General features: G+C 44.0%; 1 protein-coding gene across 3 annotated transcripts in view; it reads right to left on the bottom strand.

The window, feature by feature from the left end:
* Nucleotides 1-23038, bottom strand: part of PRR7 (proline rich 7, synaptic) — a 76860-nt gene extending 53822 nt beyond the window's left edge. The window contains exon 1 of one of the 3 annotated variants that reach the window (XM_089671128.1): nucleotides 21933-23038. The gene's annotated coding sequence lies outside the window, so the exon portion shown is untranslated. The remainder of the gene's footprint in view (nucleotides 1-21932) is intronic. The other 2 variants (XM_089671129.1, XM_089671130.1) reach the window with 2 other exon arrangements.
* Between the last annotated feature and the right edge of the window lie 316 nt (nucleotides 23039-23354).

Here is a 23354-nt window from a genome sequence, read left to right as displayed (position 1 = left end):
CTGATGCAGTATAATTACCTTGTGTCTTGTTGCTGTGCTCAGTCTTGTATGACCTGGGGCATGAAACTGTCTTCCACAAATTCACCATTGTAGCAGAGTTTGGTTGTTCCTTACCCAGTTTAAGCCTCCTACACAACTGTTTCTGTTTCAGTTAATGCCTATGTTTCAACCTGCATATGAAATTAATGATCATTAGCACCTGCTTGGTATAATTGATTAATCATATACCTGTTTCTAATCTTACAAAATTCCCGACTTTGTACAAAGTGTCCAAATGTAAGAATTGATGCTGGTTTGAAGCCAAAGGGTTGTCACACCAAATGCTGATTTGATTTAGATTTTTCTTCTGTTCACTCATTTTACATTTCGTAAATTAATTAACAGTTAATGTACAGGCAGTCCCTGGGTTACAAACATGATAGGCTCTGTAGGATTTTTCTTAAGTTGAATTTATAAGTTGCAACAGGTACATTTTTTAAGTTTGGTTCCAGCCAAAAAAAATCTTTTTACGTTTTTTGGATAGCATAGGGAAGGGTTGGCACCCCTGTAATGTTTGCTTTGCTGTCTGTGCCACTGTCTAGAAGATTCACCTCACTTTCTGCCCTTGTGACAATTGGATTTTGAAAATTTTGGTTTGTTGTGGATTGGTGATAAACCTCCGGTGGAGACACCTTTTTTCCATAATAACTCTTACAGGAGTGAATATCCCTTCCTAAGGGTAGATTTCCTCTCCATCCGTTCGTAAGTACGAGTCGTTTGTAACTCAAATGTTCATAACTTGGGACTGCCCATATATATACATTTTTTTTTTTTAAAGCATTTTTACTTTACAGCGTTTCTTCACACCTGCCCCAAAATGTTTGCACAGTACTTTACAACTAAAAAAAATCCATCTGCTGCTGCTTGCTCCTGTGTGGCCCTGTGTGTTCCAACAATACTCCATATGGGGAATATGGACAAGGTGAATTACTAGTGCGTACTCAAGATCTTTCTGACATGTTTTGTCCAAAGCTTTCCTTGGCAAAGTCTTTTGGATGAAACAGGTTGGGGGGAATTGTTTTGTTTATAATCAGATAAAACAAAATGCTTTAAAGAGAAGTTTATTCTTAAAGTGATAATTAACCCTTACATAAGCTCACTGAAGTGTCTAGCCTCAGTTGATATACAGTAATCAATGAAAATATACATAAGCTTTACTTGTTTATCTGTAGAACTGTGTCCTCTAAAGCCTTACAAAGTACACAGACCAAATGGTATTTCTTATCTTCCAGATTTTCCAGAAGGCAGGGGCAGGGATTTTATGTCACACAATGCATAGCATAGAGCTGAGTGTAATCTGAGACCTGAGTGGAGGGAATGGACACCCCCCCCCCACCCTTTCATCCCCCGTACAATGGCTCAATGGGAAACATGCACATTTGAGACAGTCAATCACCTGTTGTGCTCCAAGGATTGTCTATGGTCTGGAAATAGTCAGAAGTGACTCATGCAAGAGGAAGGAGAGAACAGACAGGATCCACACTAACACCCCGGTAGCACTGGGTGCAACTTGGCATGCAATTTGCATGCCATGTGACTTGCAAATCATATGCCAAGTCGCACCCTATTGTCTGCAATTACAGCTGTCAAATCGGTGCGGTACCTACTTGGTAAGAGCAGCACCGATTTCTGAAGTAGTACATGCACTACTTTTCGTGCGATTTGCATAGACATCTGCGTCAGATGTCTTGCAAATCGCATCTAAAATCGGCATTCCCCCCAACTTTGAAATTGTGTGACTATCAGTGAAGTCGCACAATTTCAAAGTCGAGCTTGACTGGGGTGTTAGTGCTATGGACTGAGGCAAGTACACGCTATATGAGGATATGTTTTGTTTATATTTCAACTCCAGAGGTTTACAGCCACTTTAAGGGTTACACTTAAAGTAGAATTAAAGGCAAAGGCACCTATTTTTTCCATTTTAGATAGATTAAAAGGTTAAAACCCCTGTCAGTTTTATTTTGCCATCTGTGTCCCACTGGGGAGATTTTCCCTTTACATCCTGTCCCATAGCCAAAACAGCAAGTGAGAGAAAATCCGTCCAAAGTCGGGGAATCCCTGGTTAACACCAGGGTCACTAGAACTAGTGTCCCCATGTTCCCTCAACTCCTGTTCAGGGGATAACCCAAATTTCAGGATTTTCTGTTACTTTCAATGATAATGGTAAACAAGATCAAATAGAGAGGGTAAATCTTCCTAAAGAGGGCACAAACAGGAATAAAAACCTGATAGGTGTTCTAATTCCTCTCCACTATATACAAAGAAAAAATAATTTGCCTTTAGTTATACTTTAAATACTTGTATTTAATACGTTAATTACTATTGGGCTGGTACACACCATGCCTGCACATGAAGCAGACAGACATGCTCTTCCTGTGCGATTCACATGCAGTTCTTTGCAGTGTGATTTCAGCCTATTCCTTTTGAATGAGCTAAAATTGCACTGCAGCAAAAATAGTGCATGCACTACTTTTGTAAAATGTACTGCAACTGGATCACATGGTACAAAAGTACTGTGTTTGCAACCTGCTTTTGGGGCGTCATTAACTTTGTGTTGACACCCGCTGCATATCGTGAATGGAGTGTGTTTTGCTTGTGGTGGGAATCATACAGGAAAACACAGTACTTTCCTGTGAAATTCATGTGCAGGCATGGTGTGAACAAGGGGCGGATTGACAACTCATGGGGCCCCCGGGCAATAGAGGATCATGGGGTCCCTGTGTCCTTGCCCAAACTCAAAAAAGCCTATGAAAAAGGTACCAGGGGCATCTCATGGGGCCCAGATAATAAATAGTAGGGGTTAGAGCAGGGGTGGGCAAACTTTTTGACTTGAGGGCCGCAATGGGTTCATATATTGGACCCGGGGGCCGGACCAAGAGTAGATGAATGATGTGTATGTGTCATCCATAGTAAGTATAGTAATATTCCCCCATAGTAAGCATAGTAATTAATCCTCCATATAGTAATTCATCCCCCATATAGTAATTCATCCCCCATAGTAATTCATCCCCCATATAGTAATTCATCCCCCATAGTAATTAATCCCCCATATAGTAATTAATCCCCCATAGTAATTAATCCCCCATATAGTAATTCATCCCCCATATAGTAATTCATCCCCCCTATAGTAATTCATCCCCCCTATAGTAATTCATCCCCATATAGTAATTCATCCCCTATAGTAATTCATCCCCTTATAGTAATTCATCCCCCTATAGTAATTCATCCCCCCTATAGTAATTCATCCCCCATAGTAATTCATCCCCCTATAGTAATTCATCCCCCATAGTAATTCATCCCCCCTATAGTAATTCATTCCCCATATTAAGTCCCCAAGTCCCCCCTGTGTCAATTCACTTACCTTTGCTCCTCGCGTTCCTCTAGCTGTGTTCCCACGTCGTTCAGGTGTAGCATGAAAATCTGTCTCCTATCTCCTATGAGGATCTGTCCCCCTCGACGTATCTGCGCATGTGCCAGTTTCAGGCATTAGCAGCCGATCGGCGATCTCCGGCACATGCGCAGATACGTCGAGGGGGACAGATCCTCATAGCAGACAGATTTTCATGCTACACGGCGGACTGTGAGAGGAGCCTAGCTCCGCGGGCCGGATTAAAAGGTCCGCCGGGCCGTATACGGCCCGCGGGCCGTAGTTTGCCCATTGCTGGGTTAGAGGTTCATATAAATATATACTGTATCACCCAACAAATGGCTTCCATCCATTTGCCATTTATTTTTATTTTGTCTGCATCTCATGGGGCCCCCTACTGACCCCGGGCCCTTGGGCAGTGCCCAAGTTTCCAAATGGTCAGTCCGCCCCTGGTATGAACCGTCCCTTAGACTGTGAGAGCCATATGGATTGCATTGTTTCTTTTATAAAATATCATCTAGTCCACATGTAAGAAAAATATTTCAAGCAGAAGATGACATTAAATAAATCTTGTGAAAATAACCTCTTTTTAGCTGTCATATAGGTGCAGTGCAGGGTAGTGATGTGTATAAACTTCAATCATGTCTCTGTGATGGAATGAGCCTTCTGTAGTGAAATTGTGAGCTGTAAGACTATCCTGCAGCTGCCCCATTTATGTGAGTACTGATTTGTATCTACAACGCACAGAAGCAGGATCATTTTGCAGATAGAATGTGTTTCTTGCTACAGGCCCAGTACCTTTCTCTTTCAAAAAGTGTTATTGCATTACATTATATATGACCATTTTGATCTATTCAATAATCTTTGGTATATGCTGGGATTTTATTTTTTTTTATCATGGAATTAAATTTCTAAAGCTTAACTCCAGGCAGATTTTAAAATTCAAATGAATGCAGTAATATGTTCATTAAAAAGCAAAGGTATTTTAAATAATGCTAGTGTGAGTACATGAAATTGACTTGATAAGAGCTCAAATCCTACTGTATGCACAGCAGCATTCGGTGACGGAGGGGCAGGACTATGAGCCAATGAGGTGTGCTGCTTTCACATGTGCTGACAGGGGACATGCTGACAAGAGGAGAAAGCAAAAGTATGAGCACATCAATCCTCTGGGGTTTTTTTATTGTCCAGTCAGACCAGGGGCGGACTGACAACTCATGGGGCAATCGGGGATCATGGGACCCCTGTGTCTTTGCCCACACTCAAAGCACACCCAAAAAAAAAGCCTATAAAAAGGTACCAGGGGCATTTCATGGGGCCCCCCACTGACCCCGGGTCCTCGGGCAGTGCCCGAGTATTTGAATGGTCAGTCCGCCCCTGAGTCAGACAATATCCTGTCTGGCAGGGTTTTCTTACTTTCAGGACTGTATAGACAAAAATATAAAATACTTTGTATACCTGTTCATGCACGTGTTAAAGGATAAGTTCACCTTTTGGAACATGTTACATGTTTCACCCATATTTAGGGTGGAGCATGTAACACGTTCCAGCTCCTGCCCCCAGTTCCATCTCACCTGCTGTCAGTGTGACAGCGGGCAAGGGTTCTTCTCCCCACACTTGCTGGCACAATTTAAAAGCAGCGTCGTTGTGCAGGGCTCCACCTACATGGCCACAACATTCATTCACAGTTTCCTGTGAATGAATGAACTATAACTACCGTCAGTCACAGCAGCTGATGGCTTGCAGTTCTGGCACTGATGAGTACTCTCATAGTTCATTCACAAGCCCTGCAGCTTTCAACAGACAGCCTGTATGAAGGTACGGGCAGAAAGCTGCAGGGCTTGTCTGCAGAAGCCTGATAACTACACGCCTGATCCATTGATCACAGGTGCAGTGTTTTCCAGGCTAATGCAGGGAAAATAATAAATGCACATTTTTTCCCCAACAAAAATATGTGCATTTATTATTTTTGAATTGAAAGGTGAACTTAGCCTTTAAATTTATTGTGTAAGTTTGAGATGAAATCCTCTCCACAAACCTTCAGTTCAAGGCAATATGTACTATGTATTTTGAATGTTATGTCAGTCTTGATAAAGGTGTAATAGAAAACTGAAACAATGCAATTCAGATCTGATTGTAGAGACCTTGCTGTCTTTCAAATACAAAAGCTTCATGTGTCAAAGTTCCAGTGCTAAGTTTAAAGCATTATTAAACCCAAAAGCAAACATTTATTATGTAGCACCCTCCTAGTAGGCTAGGCGGAGCTAGACTTCAATTGTTAGTAAGGAGGGCTGAGTAGCAGCCTGGGTCTGATAGCTATCAGGGGTCAAATTATGATCAGAGCTGAGAGGCTCTGCAGACCAGCCCTCTGGAATTTCCCACGCGCTAGAACTTTGGAGAAAGGTCTAGAAGCAGTGGGTGGATCTGAGGAGTGGCTGATCTGCACATTTGGGGGATCCTGGCCTTAAAACCCTTAAAAGTGAGAGCAGCTGGAGGGTTCAGGTGAAAGTTGGAGATGAAGTGAGGCTGGAAATAGGAGCCTGGGGGGAGACCAGATGGAAAGGGACTCACCTACAGGCAGTGGACCTTGGAAGGATGAAAGCTGAGACTTTCACCGGCCCGCAGAGTGAGGACCACTTCCCTGTAGCAGGGAAGGAGCGGCCAAGCTAGAAAGTCTGGCAGCAGCCTTCGGCCGCACAGAAGGACTGAGTGAGTAGACCTACACCCCCTGAGCCAGAAAGGGGAAGGAGGCATTCTAGTGGTGAGCTGAATTAGCCTGCCACCCAGGACTGTTTTACTAAATTTGTGGGAGACACCTGTCCCCCTGCTCATGGATTCCTCCAGACAGCTGGGTAAAGAAGAGGATTTATCTGGGGTCTGGGGTGATACTACAGGAGATGCTGGCTATCTCTTCAGAAGAGACTGTTTTGCTGTGAAGACTTGTAAATAGTTCCAGATGTTATCCTCAGTTTCTCAGGTTCCAATGGGCATCCCATACACCCCTAAACCAATCCAAGTCGAAATTCCCCGTAATAAAATCCAAAAAATCAAGCTCAAGGACTGGTTATTGACTCCTGGATGCTAGCCGGTGTGGAAATGCATGTTGCCTGACTGTGCAGGACTATTGGGGGACCCAAATACTCAGCCACTCCTAGGGGGGTAGTGCTACAATTATATTGCACCTTACCAATTCTTATCAGTTTCCTTTCTTAGGCTTTCTTTCTTTCTTTTATTTTAATTTTCATTTAGTGATTCAGCCAGCAAGTAGGCTGTTTTTCAGAAGCTCAAGCTCTCCAGCAGAATGTATCAGTTTACATGGATGAGACAATCCAATTACCACTGACAGTGGTGATTAAAATGATCAGCTTTTATTTATTCATGTAAAACCTTTATCCCAAAAAGAAAAAAAAGTTTGCTGTATCAGATTAAAAGTTTTAGCTGGAGTTTACCTTCAATTTGAGATTGTATTCAAATCTGCTTATACATTTAATACTCTACCCCACCTTCCCAGACTGACAATGCTGCTGTCTGCTGTGTCCTGTTCTCATTCCTCCAGAGTGGTGTCTCACAATAGTGAGACATGGTTCAGGTGTACTAGGATGGTTCTTCATGGTTGATGGTTCATCTAGGATAGTTCAGGTGTACTGACAAATATTTCTATCCTGAAGCTTATCAGCTGATAAGTATATAAATGTAGCAGGGGCATATGTTTAAAAATAAATGCAGTTTCCACTCCTTTGTTTTTTATTATATAAACTCAAAAGTCCCGGTTTGACTTGAATGCCCCTCGTACTTTAAAGTGGTTTTAAAGTTCAAACATGAACTATGAACATGGCACATCCTTCTATGCTGTTTCCTTTCCTGTATCCAAAGCACTGAGTGTGATTTCTCTCTGCTGCCATGTTCTTCTGTTATCAGCCTAAGTCACTGCATGTTTTCTGTGTACTGTGTGAAGGAGGGAAGGTGTCCCTTCCCTCCAATCAGGGCTCAGAACTGTCCTTACTGAGATCTGTACTGTGGGACTACAGATCACCTCCCCCCTCTGCAAGAGCTGAGAAAGAAATCCCTTGATCTGTGTGTTTTTAGAAATATCTACAAAATAAATTGCTATATATAAACAAACGGGTACAACTTATGTTAGAGGATTTGTTTCATCTCTGTGTATCACCTGAGGCTAGTCACTTTACTAGGTATGTAAAGGTTTACAACCTTTAATGCAGCTGCTTCATTGCTGCTTCCTAGCATATTCTAACCTGCCTCGAGAGTTCAGATAGATTCAGTAGCAGACCCACCTGTAGGCAGGTGCAATGTGTTTTCTCCACTGTAGGTGGCACTGGACCACAGCAGCATGGTAGTGGGGAGAGGAAGTGGAGGGAAACTGGGTTTCTCATTAACTTCCTCACCCACATAGGGAAGTGATCTCCTTGGACGCTCTGGCCCCATGTGACCCTGGTGGCCATCTTGGTTCAGCCAGAGTCTATTTAAATAAGTTTACATTTTAGACAAAAATAATAAATACACATTTTTTTTGCAGATAAAAAAATGTGCATTTATTATTTTTGTCTACAGGAGCCTGGAAAGCATTGCATCAGAAATCAGTAGATCGCTGATGCCATGCAGGTCTCTTGCAGACCTGTCAGAATATCTGCTTGCCATACAGGATGTAAGCTCAAGAAGATATTCTGACAGGAAGCTTCAATTAACTACCGCACAGCCGTGCTGTTTTCAAATTTGACAGATAGTACGGGGAGACGTCTCCCCGAAGTCTCCCCGTACTATCTGTCAGAGGGAGGGGAGGCGGTGGGCTGTGGCTAAGGAAACATGTTACATGTTCCACCCTAAAAATGGGTGAAATATGTAACGTTCACAAAGGTGAATTTATCCTTTAAGGCTCCCGGGTTTTGACACGATTTATGTGAGTGGCTAGTGTAGGGATAGGGCTCCCACAATAAAATACTATAAAAAGCACGTGCAGCAGTAACAAAACAATGTGGCTGTGTCAGCCAATATCCAAGATGGCCACCGGACCTGCATTTGGCTCCGTTGACCCCTTTTGATAATGTGCCATTGCATGAAACGCGTTAGACAGGAGCCCTAAACGTCGTGACGTCATGCCGCCGGAGCTGAACGGAGGTCCGGCAGCCATCTTAGATATTGGCTGACACAGCCACATTGTTTTGTTACTGCTGCACATGCTTTTTATAGTATTTTATTGTCTACACTTCTACGATTTTGGTGGTACTGTTTTTAGAACATTCAATGCTAATAAATTCAATTTTTGAAAAGTACTACACTATACAAATTTTTTTATATATGACTTGGCTTTGAGCCAATTACTCTTGGAGACCCCCAGAAGAGGGAGAGCTGCATGAGAGATTGGTGTCCGGACCTGGGATCCTTGTTCCTGGTTAGCTGTCTGTATCCATTTAAAGGGGACCTGACGGAGATTTGATGGTGTAATGCACATGTTCTAAGTGCTTCTGGTGAGTGCGTATTTCATAACTAGATGCAAGGAGTCACGTCACAAGAATTATTTAATATCTACGCTATTGAAAGTTACCTCTTGATATTACTGACCTTCTTGAGTCAAGCCTGCACGTTTGTTCACGAATATTAAGACTGTTCTATTTGGTGTAATACATGAGCACCATGTACATTTTATTGTTCAAGATTTAATTGATTTATGTATGTCATATTTTAGCGCTGCACTTTTTATATCTAGGGTTAATAAAAAAAAGCTTTGTTACATCTAAATAGCCTGAATAACTTACTTCTTCCCATACACTGCTGATTGGTGAAAGTTCCAAGTAGTAAAATATTAGTCAACCAAACTCACTAGGGGTGTCAAAGGTTTTTACCTTTTTGGTTAAAAGAATAAAACCTTTATTTTTATTAAATGCAGATGGCAAGTAGCAATGTAACCTGCAAGAGAAAGCACTCAGTATGGAATCATCCAAACCTGGCAATTTACCATATGATGAAGAACTGCGTAAGCAGAGGCTACATAAGTCACACTCCCGCTGCCTGTCAGGTCTGACACAGGCAGCTGCAGTTCAGAGAGAGGGGAGAGTTCCTTACCTGGTCCTCAGCTTTGGTGACATGACACAGCTGAGGGAGGACTTCCCCTCACTCTGAACTGCCTTGTTTGACTAGTGAGTGTTTCATGAAGGGGGAGATCTGTATTTAGGAGAGATAATATGTACTGGGGATAGATCTAAACTGGGGGGGGGGACTATGCTGGTGGGGAGCTCTACTAAGGGGGAAGAGAGATCTGTGCTTGGGGGAGCTGTACTAAGGAGGGGGAGATTTTTAAATACTACTGACTCCTGCACTCTGTATGTTAGACACTCCAGACCCTCTGTGCTCTGTGTGTTAATCTACATGTTTTCATCTTTCTGCCCAGGGCTGAACAAAAAATATCTATAGTCCTGTGTAGCTGGAGTTATAAGTATATATTTATCTGTGAAAATATGCCTTGATCTTGCACCCTCATGTCTGCTTGGCCTACCTATTGATCAATAAAGCTGCCCCACACATTACAGGATTAACAGGTAGTTTCATGATGTAGAAAAGAGTGGACCTAAATCCAACCATTCATTGCAAGGTTGAGCATCGATCTACCCCCTGTACTGGGGAGGGAGATCCGTACCAGGGAGAGCTGTACTAGGGGGAAGGTGGGATCTGTACTGGGGGGGGGTGTACTAAGAGGTGAGGACTGTACTAGGAGGAACTGTACTAAGGGGAGCTTTAGTGGAGAGAAGATCTCTACTGGTTCTGTAGTCCTGACTCTTGCGCTCTGTGCGTTAGGAGTTCTTAATTCTACCGCATTTGTCAAAGAGTAGTGCAGGGACCTCTGATTGGAGTTTTATCATGCAGCAGCAACACTGGACAGGGTGCTTTATTGATTTCATCAAAGTACAAAAAAACAGTGGGTAACCTTTAGAGACCACCATGTCACCTACACAGCCTAAGACAACTTTTGAATGTAAACATTCATACATTCTAAATCCGGATAATATCCACCATTTCTTTCAGCACTAGCTCAGCACTGGACTTACAAACTGGATGTCACTCTTTCTTGTTATCAGTCAAACAAGGTCCACAATTTACTATACGAGAAAAAAATCCACATTTAGTATCAGGCACCTAGTGTTTCTGACAGAGAAGCTCTTTCTGGCCTTAAAGTGGTTGTAAGCCCTTATGTATACACAGTGAAGTGACTGGCGTCAGGTGATACACAGACAAAACAAAGCAACCTACATAAGTTGTGCCTGTTTATCTCTAATCTCTCTTCTTTATATTTGTCCGTCAGCATTTATAAAACTTGTCAAAGCTTTCTGAAAGCAGGGGTGGGGAGATGAAATGACACACCGAGGAGAGCTCTGAGAGCGGATTGAAGGGAAGGGACACATCCCCTTGCACACAGCTCACAGGAACAGAAATCAGGCTGACAATCGTCAACCACAGGCTGTGTGCTGGAGCTCCCTACTCCCCATCACCTTTTTTTCTTTTGGTGTGCAGAAAACTTGTCAGAAGTGACTTGTGCTCATAGCAGAGGAACGAGGCAGCAGACAGAAATTACACTTAGAGCTCTTAATTGAGACAAGTACACACTATAGAGGGATTTGCTGTTTATTCATATTGTCAGGGCTCCCGGGTATGACCAGAGGTGTGTGACTGACGCAGGGAAACGCAGACTTCAGATATGTTATAAACAATGTAATTTATTAACACTAACAATACAAACATAAACGCAGTGCAATACTAAAACATAACACAGTGCAAACAAACCAACCAACCACCCACAGATAACAGTATATACAATGCAAGCGTCGTCAGGCAGGCCGGGTCAATATCAGTCGGGCAGGTAGGTACAGGGGGAGCAAGCGGAGAATGGTCGGGGTCACAGGCCAGGTTCAGCAGGTAGCGGGCAGCGTGGTACAGAGGGTCAGGCAGAGGAGAATGGTCAGACAAGCCAGGGATCAGAGCAGGGTCAGCAGAGAATCAGACAGGAACAAAGAGCAGGAACAGGATACAGGGCCCAAGAGAAACACAACACCAAGGCAGAGTCTGCAGGTCTGAATGTCCCTTAAATACATCAGTATAATTAGTTCCAGGTGTTTGACTGGCTGCAAGGTTGAGTCTCTGATTGCTGGGAGCACCCGCTGGCCAGCCCTGGTACTGCAGCTCACAAGGCAGGTGAGTCCCACTATTGCTGGCCAGTCCATTCCTGACAGTACCCCCCCCCTCAAGGAGCGGCCTCAGGACGCTCCAAACAGTCCTAGCTGGGCAAAATGTTCCACCGCCCCGGTCTGGTAACTGGCGGGATATCAAAGACTGGCACACCGGGCAGGACTCCAGGCAGCGGCACACCGGGCAGAGGCACATCGGGCAGGACTCCGGGCAGAGGCACATCGGGCTGGACTCCGGGCAGAGGCACATTCGGCTGAACTCCAGGCAGAGGCACATCGGGCTGGACTCCGGGCAGAGGCACATCGGGCTGGCTACTGCTCTGTCCCTACTACTCTCACGTGCCACTGTCCACTCACAGCCTCTGCTGCCCAGCAAAAAGTCCCCTCTCTTCTCTCCCCAAGTGCAGCAGGTCTGTCTCAGCTTCATTCTATATAGAGAATGCCCCTTCCTAATTTTTTTTGCCCAGGAAAATAGTTAAAAAACATTCCCTTTGCTCCACACCACAGTGTATCAGAGAGTTGCATTCCAAGAGCAAACTATAATACAGGTTAAGTCTAATTTCTTGCACTACATTTCCCACAGTCCTGCACTCTTCTTCAGCAGTTCATATCCTCAGTTTTCCCCCTAGTGGATAGAGGGTGACTTAAAACTAGCTGATCTGTGTTCTGTGAATGCAGCTTCTCCTGCAGCCGTGTGTGTAAATGTCTCTATCACTGCTGCAGTCTGGGATACATATATTTTCTATCAAGACCTTAATGAACCACTCTTGATGTTTGAGACCCTTTGCATGCAACAGGCTGGACATTTTATTTCTTTAAAATATTCTCTCTGTCTATAGTTAGTCCCTGCAGGTGACAACTTAGCATACACTCTGCAATGAGAAAGAAAAATAGGTATGCCTATTTCCTTCTAACATCTGGGATTTAGCATAAACAAAAACCCTTCTTGTAAGGCAATTAGAGCAACTTTAAAGTGGTTGAAAACCTCAGAAATGAAAAAGGAATAGAACATATTCCCCTATACATGTACTAGCCTCAATTCAAACCACCGAGTATGATTTCTGTTTCTTTTCTCTTCCCTTTAATATCTGCATTAGTCACTTCTGAGAGGTTACTTGACATCACAGAATCTCAGGAGACAGTCCTGCCCCCACCCCATCTCTCCCAGCACACAGCCTGTTATTGACAGCCTCAGCTGTGCACATAGGAAAGTGTAGAGGACTAGCGTGTCCTTTCCCTCCACTCAGGTCTCAGATTACACTCCTCTCTGTGCTGTACAGGGTGTAACATCAGATCCATGCCCCCTACCTTCTGGAGGTGAGAAATAGCCTTTGATCTATGTGTTTTAGAAGACTGTAGAGAAGAGAAGACAACAGATAAACAAGTACAACTTATGTAGGAGGATTTGCTTCATCTCTGCCCTATTAAAACTCACAGATGACCTACTAACTGCTAAAACCAATGGCCAGTACTACATACTCATATTCTTAGACCTTTCTGCTGCCTTTGATGCAGTTAACCACCTGCTCCCCTCAATAAACTCCACTCCCTTGGCCTCCATGACTCTGCTCTTTCCTGGTTCTCCTCCTATCTATCTCAGCGCACTTTTAGTGTCACATAAAATACCATCTGCTCTGCTCCTCTTCCTCTTTCTGTTGGGGTACCCCAAGGCTCTGTTCTCTCTTTGGGCCTCTCCTCTCCTCTTCTCTTTCTCTATACCTGTTCCCTAGGCCAGTTGATAACCTCCCATGGCCTCCAATACCATCTCCATGCTGATAACATCTAGATCTATCTCTCAACTCCTCAACTCACCCCCTCAATCTCCTTCACATATCACAAATTTACTGAGCGACATATCCATATGGATGTCATACCACTTCCTCAAACTCAAACTTTCTAAAACTGAGCTTGTAATATTTTCTCCTCCCCAATCCCCTCCCCATTACTTTACCATTGAGATCAACAGCACAACCATTGGTTCCTCCCCACTAGGCAGGGTGCTAGGTGTAATCCTAGACTCCCACAGCACCTACAGACGCCGGCCTACAGCACCCACAGACCGCCGCGACTAGCCAGCAGTTGACCCAGCTGCCCACCACTCTCCCTTTCCTCCCACAGATGAACCCGGCCTACGAGACCTGACCCAGCCTCCGCCACTGCGCGACAGACTCTCTGCATCAGTATGCCCTTATGTGAAACCTTTCACCTCCCTCAATTGACCAGCACTCCGCTCACCCTCCTAATATGCCACCTGTACTCCTCCTCCTCGTACTCCTCTCTTCCATTCCCAAAATCTCCTCCCTCTACCCCCCTACTCCCCCAAAACAACTATACATCGCACCCTCACTACTTCCATCTCCCCACTACAGCTCTCACCACCTCATCCTGATACTCCACTCTCCCACTGACCCACACGCCACCACTTACAGACCCACAAGCTCTTGCACATCCCGCTCTTGCACATCCCGCTCCCTTCTTCTCCTAACTGCTGGGGACATCTCCCCGAACCCTGGCCCCTCATTACCTCACTCACCCACTAGGCACCCTCCTACTCCCTCAAACCGCTGCAACCCCCTCAACCTTTTACCTGTCCCCCTCCTCCCCGTATCCACCCCTCCACTCTCGGTTGCACTCCTGAACGCCCGATCGGTTTGCAACAAGCTCACCGCCATCCATGACCTCTTTATCTCCCACTCCCTCAACCTCCTAGCAGTCATCAAAACCTGGATCCAAGCCACTGACTCCACCTCCCCTGCGGCACTCTCCTATGGAGGTCTCGTCTGGTCCCATTCACCCAGACCGAGCGGTCGTAGAGGTGATGGGGTCGGCATGCTCTTGTCACCGCTGAGCACCTTCCGGTCCTCCCAACCCCCCCCCTCTATCCTTATCCTCCTTCGAGGCCCACTGCATCCGGCTCTTCTCTCCCACCCCTCTGAGGATTGCAGTAATCTATCGGCCTTCTGGACCCGTATCCCGCTTCCTTGATGACTTTTCCACCTGGCTACCCTTTTTCCTCTCCTCTGAGCTACCCACCATCATCCTTGGTGACTTCAATATCCCTATCAACGTCAACAACCCGGCTACATCCCTACTCCTCCACTTAACCTCTTCTTTTGCACTCACACAGTGCACACAGTCCTCCACCCACACCGACGGGAACACCCTGGACATCGCTTTCTCTTACCTCTGCACCCTCCACAACCTCACAAACACCCCTTTCCCTCTCTCTGACCACAACTTCATTACGTTCTCTGTCTTCCCGTCCTCTAACACCTTCCCCCCAAACGTCAAACCATCACCAGCCGTAACCTCCACAACCTGAACCCGGCCCCTCTCCACTCTGCAGCTGACCGTCTGTACGACAGTATCCTTCCACTGTCATGCCCTGACTTGGCCACTACTGTGTATAACGACTCGCTGTCAGCTGCCTTGCTGGAGCGATTATGGCGTAAAACCAGATAAGCTCGAGCGTTCTCCCTCTACAAATCTGCCTTCCTCACCTACACCTCCTCCCTTCACGCTGCCAAACAAGCCTACTTCATAATCCTCATCAACACCCTCTCCACCTGTCTTCGCTGGCTCTTCTCCACTTTCAACTCCCTAATCTCTTCCCCGCCCTGCCCCCCACCACACCTAGCAGCCTGCACACTATAACACTCCGCTCCTTCAGCTTTTCTACCACTGAGGAGGTCACTAAGGTCCTCTCAGAAGCCCGCCTCACCACTTGCCCCCTTTACCCTGTCTCTACACAACTCCTCCAGTCACCCTCCTCCTCCATCCTACGCTCCCTCGCCCACATCTTCAATCTCTCCCTCTCTACTGGCGCATTCCCCTCCCCCCTAAAGCATGCGCACATCACCCCCATACTCAAAAAACCCTCCCTGGACCCCACCGACCTGAACAACCTTAGACCCATCTCCCTGCTGCCATTTACATCCAAGCTCCTTGAGCGCTTAGTCTACAATCGCCTAAGCTCCCACCTCACTGACAACAACCTCCTCGATCCACTACAGTCTGGCTTCCGTCCCCTACACTCCACTGAAACTGCCCTACTCAAAATCACTAATGACCTGCTAACCGCCAAAGCTAATGGCCACTACTCAGTCCTCCTACTTCTTGACCTCTCCGCGGCCTTCGACACAGCTGACCACCCCCTCCTCCTTAATAAACTACACTCCCTTGGCATCAGAGACTCCTCTCTCTCCTGGTTCTCCTCCTATCTCTCCCAACACTCCTTCAGCGCTACCACCTCTCCCTCTCTCCCCCTCTCTGTTGGGGTCCCCCAAGGCTCTCTCCTCAGGCCTCTTCTCCATCTACACCTCCTCCCTTGGCAAACTGATACACTCCCACGGCTTCAACTATCACCTCTACACCGATGACACACAAATTTACGTCTCCACCCCTCACCTTACCACTTCAGTCTCCGCCCGTATCACTTACCTACTGAACGACATATCAGACTAGATGTCGCTCCATTTCCTCAAACTGAACCTTTCCAAAACCGAGCTCCTAATTTTCCCCCGAGCCCGCGCCCTCCCCCCCCCATCCTCTCCATCACGACCAACAACGCCACCATCAGTCCCACCCCACAAGCCAAAGTCCTAGGTGTCACTCTAGACTCAAACCTGTCCTTCCAACCCCATGTCCAATCGCTGGCAAACTCATGCAGGCTCCACCTCCGCAACATCTCCAAAATACGTACGTTCCTAACCCCAGACACTACTAAACAACTCGTTCACTCCCTTATCTCACGTCTGGACTACTGCAACTCCCTTCTCACTGGCTTACCCCAACACAGGCTATCCCCGCTTCAGTCTATCCTGAACTCAGTGGCCAGACTCATCCACCTTACCAACCGCTCCGCTTCTGCCACCCCCCTCTGTCATTCTCTCCACTGGCTTCCGATTGCCCAACGCATTAAATTCAAACTACTAACATTGACATACAAAGCCATTCATAACGCTGCCCCAAACTACCTCACTGACCTGATACCCAAATACCACCCAACCCGTACTCTTTGCTCCTCACAAGACCTCCTACTTTATAGCTCCCTGGTCTCCTCCTCCCACACCGAACTGCAGGACTTCTCCAGGACTTCCCCCATCCTCTGGAACTCCCTACCCCAATCCATCAGACTGTCACCTACCCTCCTTACCTTTAGGAGCACCCTGAAAACCTATATCTTCAGAGAAGCCTACCCCACTCTCACCTAACAGCCGATCTCCTCCACTCCTCCTACCACTCCATCCCCCACAGCCACTTGCTCCTGTACCACTATCCCCTCGCTCCTAGATTGTAAGCTCGAAAGAGCAGGGCCCTCGAACCCCTCGTGTATTGTTTTGTTACTGTATTGTCTCATGTACTGTCCCTCACTATAATGTACAGCGCTGAGCAAACCTTTTGGAGCTATATAAATACTGTATAATAATAATAATAATAGACTCTGATTTCTCCTTCAGCCCTCAAATTCAATCCCCGGCTAAATCTTGCTACCTCAAGCTCCACAACATTTCCAGAATTTGCCCCTTCCTGACTAACAACACCACAAAACAACTTATTCATTCCTTGGTTATTTCCCACCTTGACTACTGCAACTTCCTCCTCACTGGCCTACCTTTCCACACCCCCTTCAGTCTATTAAGAATGCTGTTGCTAGACTAATAAACCTTACGAACTGATCCATGACTGCTGCCCCTCTCTGCCAATCTTTTCACTGGCTTCCACTAGCCCAACGTATAAAATTCACAATACTAATCACAACATACAAGGCCATTCACAACATTGCCCCCAACTACATCACCAACCTCATCTGCAGATATTGCCCAAACCGTCCTCTCCTGCTCCTCCCAAGACCTCCTGCTCTCCATTTCTCTTGTTACCTGCTCCCATGCTCACCTCCAGGACTTCTCCAGAGCCTCTCCAATCCATTTCCAGTTAGCTCCTACCCTGTCCACCTTTAGACGATCCTTGAAAACTCATTTACTTAGGGAACCCTACCCTACCTCCACCTAAGAACTGTACTTGAGTCACCTCCAACAGATCATCCCCTGCAGCTATGACTTTTTGTACCACCTCCCCCTCCCTTTAGATTGTAAGCTGCATGAGCAGGGCCCTCCAATTCCTTCTGTTTCGAACTGTATTGTAATTCTACTGTCCCCCTTATATTGGTCCCCCTTATATTGTAAAGTGCTGCGTAAACTGTTGGTGCTATATAAATCCTGTATAATAATAATCTCTGTGTGTCACTGGAGGCCAGTCACTTCACTGGGTATATGTAAGGGTTTACAAGCACTTTAATGTTTTTCAGATGGTGTTGCTGTCTTCAAGAACTCCATCACATTATTCCCACTTACTGCTGATGATGCTCCACATCTACAATAAAGTCAAAGCCCTCTGTGACACATTCGTATACACATATATAACACATTATTTAGGGACAGTGCATTTAACTGCCCAAAATAAATGCTCTTACTGATACTTTCAGGACATACAGGGGTTGACTTATTAAAAATGGTGAGTGCAAAATCTGGTGCAGCTCTGCATAGAAACCAATCGGCTTCCATGTTTTTTTTTTGTGTCAAAGCTTAAATGAAGAAGCTGAAGATAGGAGCTAATTGGCTACAATGCACAGCTGCACCAGATTTTTCACTCTCCAGTTTTAGAACCCAATTAAGAAACCTCCCCAAAGGAACAATATTATTGCTATGTGTCATATTGTTTCAGACATTTCAGAATCACAATAATGCCATCTCTGGATGAATATATTAAACCTCTAAAAATACTATGAAACTAAAATATAAGGATGCCTCTGACAATGATCAGACCTTTTGCATGAAAATTTGCATGGCTTATAAGGCCCATTTGGCAACATTCACCCAATGGGGTTGAACTTGCTTGGGATGTAAAGTGCTGCGTAAATTGATGGCGCTATATAAGTACCTGAAATACATACATACATACATAAAAAAATAAATAATGAGACTTTAACTTAGTTAACATATCAGCTCAGACATCATTCAGGCCTCCATAAGCAATGAAGTCCTTCAGTTGCATGCTCCGCCCCCCATTGCTTACACAACCAGCTGGAAAGGGCTTGCCTGCGTTATGCATGTAAAGGTCCACTTTCTTATGCTCTTATTTTACTGCGGACTAAAAGCAAACTGTGGTAATTATTGGTAGCCACTGACTGTGACCTAGGCTCAGAGCTAAAATAACAAGGTGATTTTGCCATGCTTGCATGTGCCTTACTGATTTATATGAAGTACTATTTTTTGATAGCTCCTCTTTAAATGACTGTACAATTGAGTAGTGTTAAAAAATAACTAAATGTGCTGTTCATAGTATTTACTCATATGCCTATATATATATATATATATATATATATATATATACCATATATATGAGGTCAATATTGTTTTTTGTATTAAAATGTCTAAAATAATTATTGCCAGTGGTTCCCATCATTGGATGTTCTATCTCATTTTCAAACCTGCACAATAAAATTATAGTTAAAGTATATCCCAAATTTTGTTTTCATTTTGGATAGAATGGAGACAGGTTAAAGTTGTTCTTTGTCATCTGTGTCTTATTATGGAGATGTCCATTCACTTTCTGTCCTGTAGACCCAACAGGAAGTGATAGGATACATTTTCAATGTGAGGGAAATCCTTCTCATTTGTCAAGAAAACAAGTGCCCCCATTGGAAAAATTCCCCTCTATTCTTATTCATGTGGCAACTCAAAATTTTGGATTTACTCTCACTTTCATTCTCCGTGACATTGGTGATCAGGACAGTTAGGGGTTGAATTACTAAAGCTAGAGAGTGCAAAATCTGGTGCAGGTGTGCATTGTAGCCAATCATCTTCTAACTTCAGCCTGTTCAATTAAGCATGCCAATGAAACCTGGAAGCTGATTGGTTTCTATGCAGAGCTGCACCAGATTTTGCACTCCAGTTTTAGTAAATCAAACCCATAGAGAGAGAACATTTCCCAAACATGAACACAAATCCAGCACCACTCCAATCCAAACCTAAAAGAAAAAAGTTTGCCAATAATTAACCATTCACTGATTATGTGCAATATTCTGTTCAAATGGCTGTTCTTTATTCACACATTGCCAAAAATGTTGGCCCAATCCATGGTACAAATCTAACAATCAGAGTACCAGAACTCTTTGCCTGATATCACTCATTTTTGCAGGGCAACATTAAAAATTACCTACTTTTAAAATGCACTCAAATCCAGCCATAGAAACAGTTTATCTTCATGGTAGATAATCCTAATGAATGTTGACAATAAATAAGAATTCTTACCTCTGATCTAATTTTGTAGGCACTTAAAGCTGAACTCCAGGCACAAAACCTTTCATTGATGTATATATTCCTTAATAGTCAGACAGAATACAAATCCACATCACACAAATGCCTTTACAACTCCAGATTTTACCTTGTAAATGTGGCAGTGGCATCATCACTGTGTTGCAAACAGCAGAGCTGTGGGAGGGGCCCAACAGCTCCACCCACTACTGGCTGCCTACAGAAAACAACAGGAGAGGTGGAGACAAGACCAGTCACCCTGCACAAGTAGATAGAGCAGCAGTGACTGGTCTTTATTACAGGAAGAACCTGTGTCACATTTGTCTCTTTCCACAGATCTTGAAGAAATACACAAAGCAAACCAAAATTAAAGTAATACTATGCATGCCTCTTGTATTTAGACAATATTTACTAACCTGGAGTTTAGCTTAAAGTCTGAGTATAAAAAATTAGAGGCAAAATGGCCTGACCACAAATGAGTGTTCCTCAACTTTATATGTCTGGGTTTTAAAATGTTTAAAATGCAAATGGGATTGAGAAGATAGCAATCTCTGAAGCTGAATGGATGAACATTGATGCTGAGAGCTTGCCAAGGCCAACTAGCCTATCATCCATGTGTGTGTGTATGTCTTTACAGAAGGTCAGCAGTAGCAGGCACAACTCAAAGTAGTAACTTTAATAGACATAAATAGATGAACAAAGTTTGTCAATAGAGTGAATCTAGCAAATTCGATGAATCACAGGCAACATTTTAGTTCTCCTAAATATGTGCATTCACATTTGTCCAGTCAGTGGAAATCAGGCAATCAAGATTCATGATTCTCTGTATAGTGGCATGTGCATACTCAATTGAATTGAACATTTGCATTCGTCCAAGACGAGGTTTGCTTAATTCTTCAGATTCCTAAATCAATTTGCTTATCTCTAGACATGAATGTTTTACTAATATCTACATACAATACTGTTGGGTAACAAAAGATCTGAAAAGACAACTTATATGAATGAATTTCCACACTTAGAATAATTATTCTGTTTCTCTTATTTTTATCAAAATTTTTATAGAATGTTCTCTAACTGTGAAAATGTTTTTTTTTTTTTTAGAAAATACTAAATAAAAGTAACAATATGAATGCCATGTCACGTGACAGCATGATTATATACATGTATATAACCTATACCCATACAGGAAAGTTTCACACAATACCAGAGAAAATGCTAAGTTCCTGTTTCCTACTCCAATTGCCTTCATTGTGCATATTAAATGGCTTTGTAGTAGTTAACTTGAGTCGTGTCTGGAAGACTGCAGAGAAGCATGTAGGTGTCTGGTGTATACCAAAAATGTCAAATGTCCATATGTGATTTTTTTTTTTACAGTGCAGCTAAGTGTGCTATGGTATGGGCAATGCCTACCGTGACTGAGTTACCATCCACAGCAATTGCACAATTAGGCTTACACTAATGAAGTAAAACCAAGATATTCAGGATGCCATATAAAGGCCTATGTGATTTAGGTATAATGTACATATTGAAAGTTTGTTTAGATAAATATTGCAGTTGGAAGAAAAGAGTTGTTATGTAGTGTTTATTGAAATATCAGTAAATATCCATGTTTAATTCATACGGTGTATGCTTCTCCTATCCTAGGATCCACATCCATAGCACATGCATTAGCAACAGAGTACAAGCAACAGGGAGATGCATCAAATCTACTGAATAACAAATAGAGACATTATGGACAACCCAATATAATAATCAGACTATTCCAATACATACTTTGCTGCTTCCAATAGACACACATTTAATATTGCCTCTATATAGTGGTAGCTGAAACTGTGTACACTTTTTTCATTCTATCAAAAAATTACACATATAATATATATATATATCTCAAGCAATCATGCATACATTGTACACCGTGTGAGCTACCCCTCCATGCAGCATGCATTGCAATGCTGTACATCAATGTATGACACATAGGTATAATCCCCCCCTTCACATCCTGTTATACATCAGACTCACCTCTTATTGTGTCCCCAATGATATATCACCCCTTATCCTATTGCCCCTCCCTTTGCAGAGGTTCCCTGGTACCTGAGGTTGTAGGGTAGCCTTGTGATTGGAAGCAAAGCTCTGCAGGAGACAGGCAGACAGAATGGTGCCAGCCTTTTGTTGCCTGGTACACTGAGCTGACAGTCTGTCTTCCTCCTTCCTACAACTCCCACCCCCAGATTTGGCTTGTGAAGATTTGAGCCTCCCTGGGCTGCGTTCTTGTCTCAGTAAACGACTGCAGCTCCTCTGATGTGTGATGTTGGTGGCACACTCCAAGGGACATGCAACATCTTATTCAGTGCCCGCAGCTGGGGAGGCTGGCAATATCTTTCAGGCACCAGAAACCTTGTTTAAAGTCCACCCACAGGCTGTAGAATCAGCAGGCACCAGTTAAACCAGTGCATTGTGAAGGGTTGCAGCAGGCGGTTGGGAGTTCCTATCTCTCCTGAGTAGTGACGAAGAGAGAATTCCCTTCTGCTTCCATTTCCTCACCTGATTTAATGCCCCTTGTTCTGTGTGCCTGCCTAGTTGTCATCATCATCATCATCATCATCAGCCCTGTTTCCCAGCACCACGTCTCCTCTCACTCTTGCTTTCTGTGATTCCTCCTCTCCCCCTCCTTATGATTTTCACTCATTTTCCTCTGTGCCTTATGTCAGTTCTTATTTGCTTCCTCTGTACGTCTGTCTTGTAGACATCACTCTGTTCCCTTTTTTCTTCCTTTTCTCCTTTAGTCTCTATTTCTTACCATTATTCTCATTTTTACACTCAATGGTTTCAATATTGAGTTTCATTGATCCAGTCAAGATCATTTCCCTTTTGCTTTACAGCGTCTTCTATTTCCTGGTCTTATTTGCAATTTCCATTTCCTTTTTTCCCCGTATAACTCCGGTCTAGATTATTTTTTCTTCTCTTCCTTCCTTTCCCTCCTTCAGCTTTGCAGTTTGCCACTCTTGCAAATCCTCTATTTTTATCTGTCTCTTTACCTTTCTGTCTCTCCCTGTGTTAAGGATTACACGCATCCACACACGCTTTCCTTTATCCTTGAGGGATGAACTGTCTGTGTCCCTGGTGCCTGGGTTCCCTTCCTTCACACTCCTAACCCACCTCCTCCTCCAGCAATAATTTCCCTTTTTCCGCTCCTCCCATTAGTACAGCAAAAGCATCTTGCCTAATTGATTGCATTAAAATCTTCTATTTAATCTAACTCTCAATGTAAGACAAACGAATGGGCAAGAATGAACACAGTAGGTGCCTATGTCGTATGACGGTGTGGGTGTAATGATTGCTTGTGCTGTTCTGTGTGTGCACACGTGCAATGTATATGTGTTGGCATGTGTTGCCGAATTCCTATTCATTACACTGCTCCCAGCTGTTGTCATGGTAACAGAG

Source organism: Staurois parvus, unplaced genomic scaffold (genome assembly GCF_062004578.1).
Source record: "Staurois parvus isolate SC_StPar_1 unplaced genomic scaffold, SC_StPar_1.0 ptg000099l, whole genome shotgun sequence".
Lineage (NCBI taxonomy): Eukaryota > Metazoa > Chordata > Amphibia > Anura > Ranidae > Staurois > Staurois parvus.
This window is presented reverse-complemented; position numbering and strand designations above follow the sequence as displayed.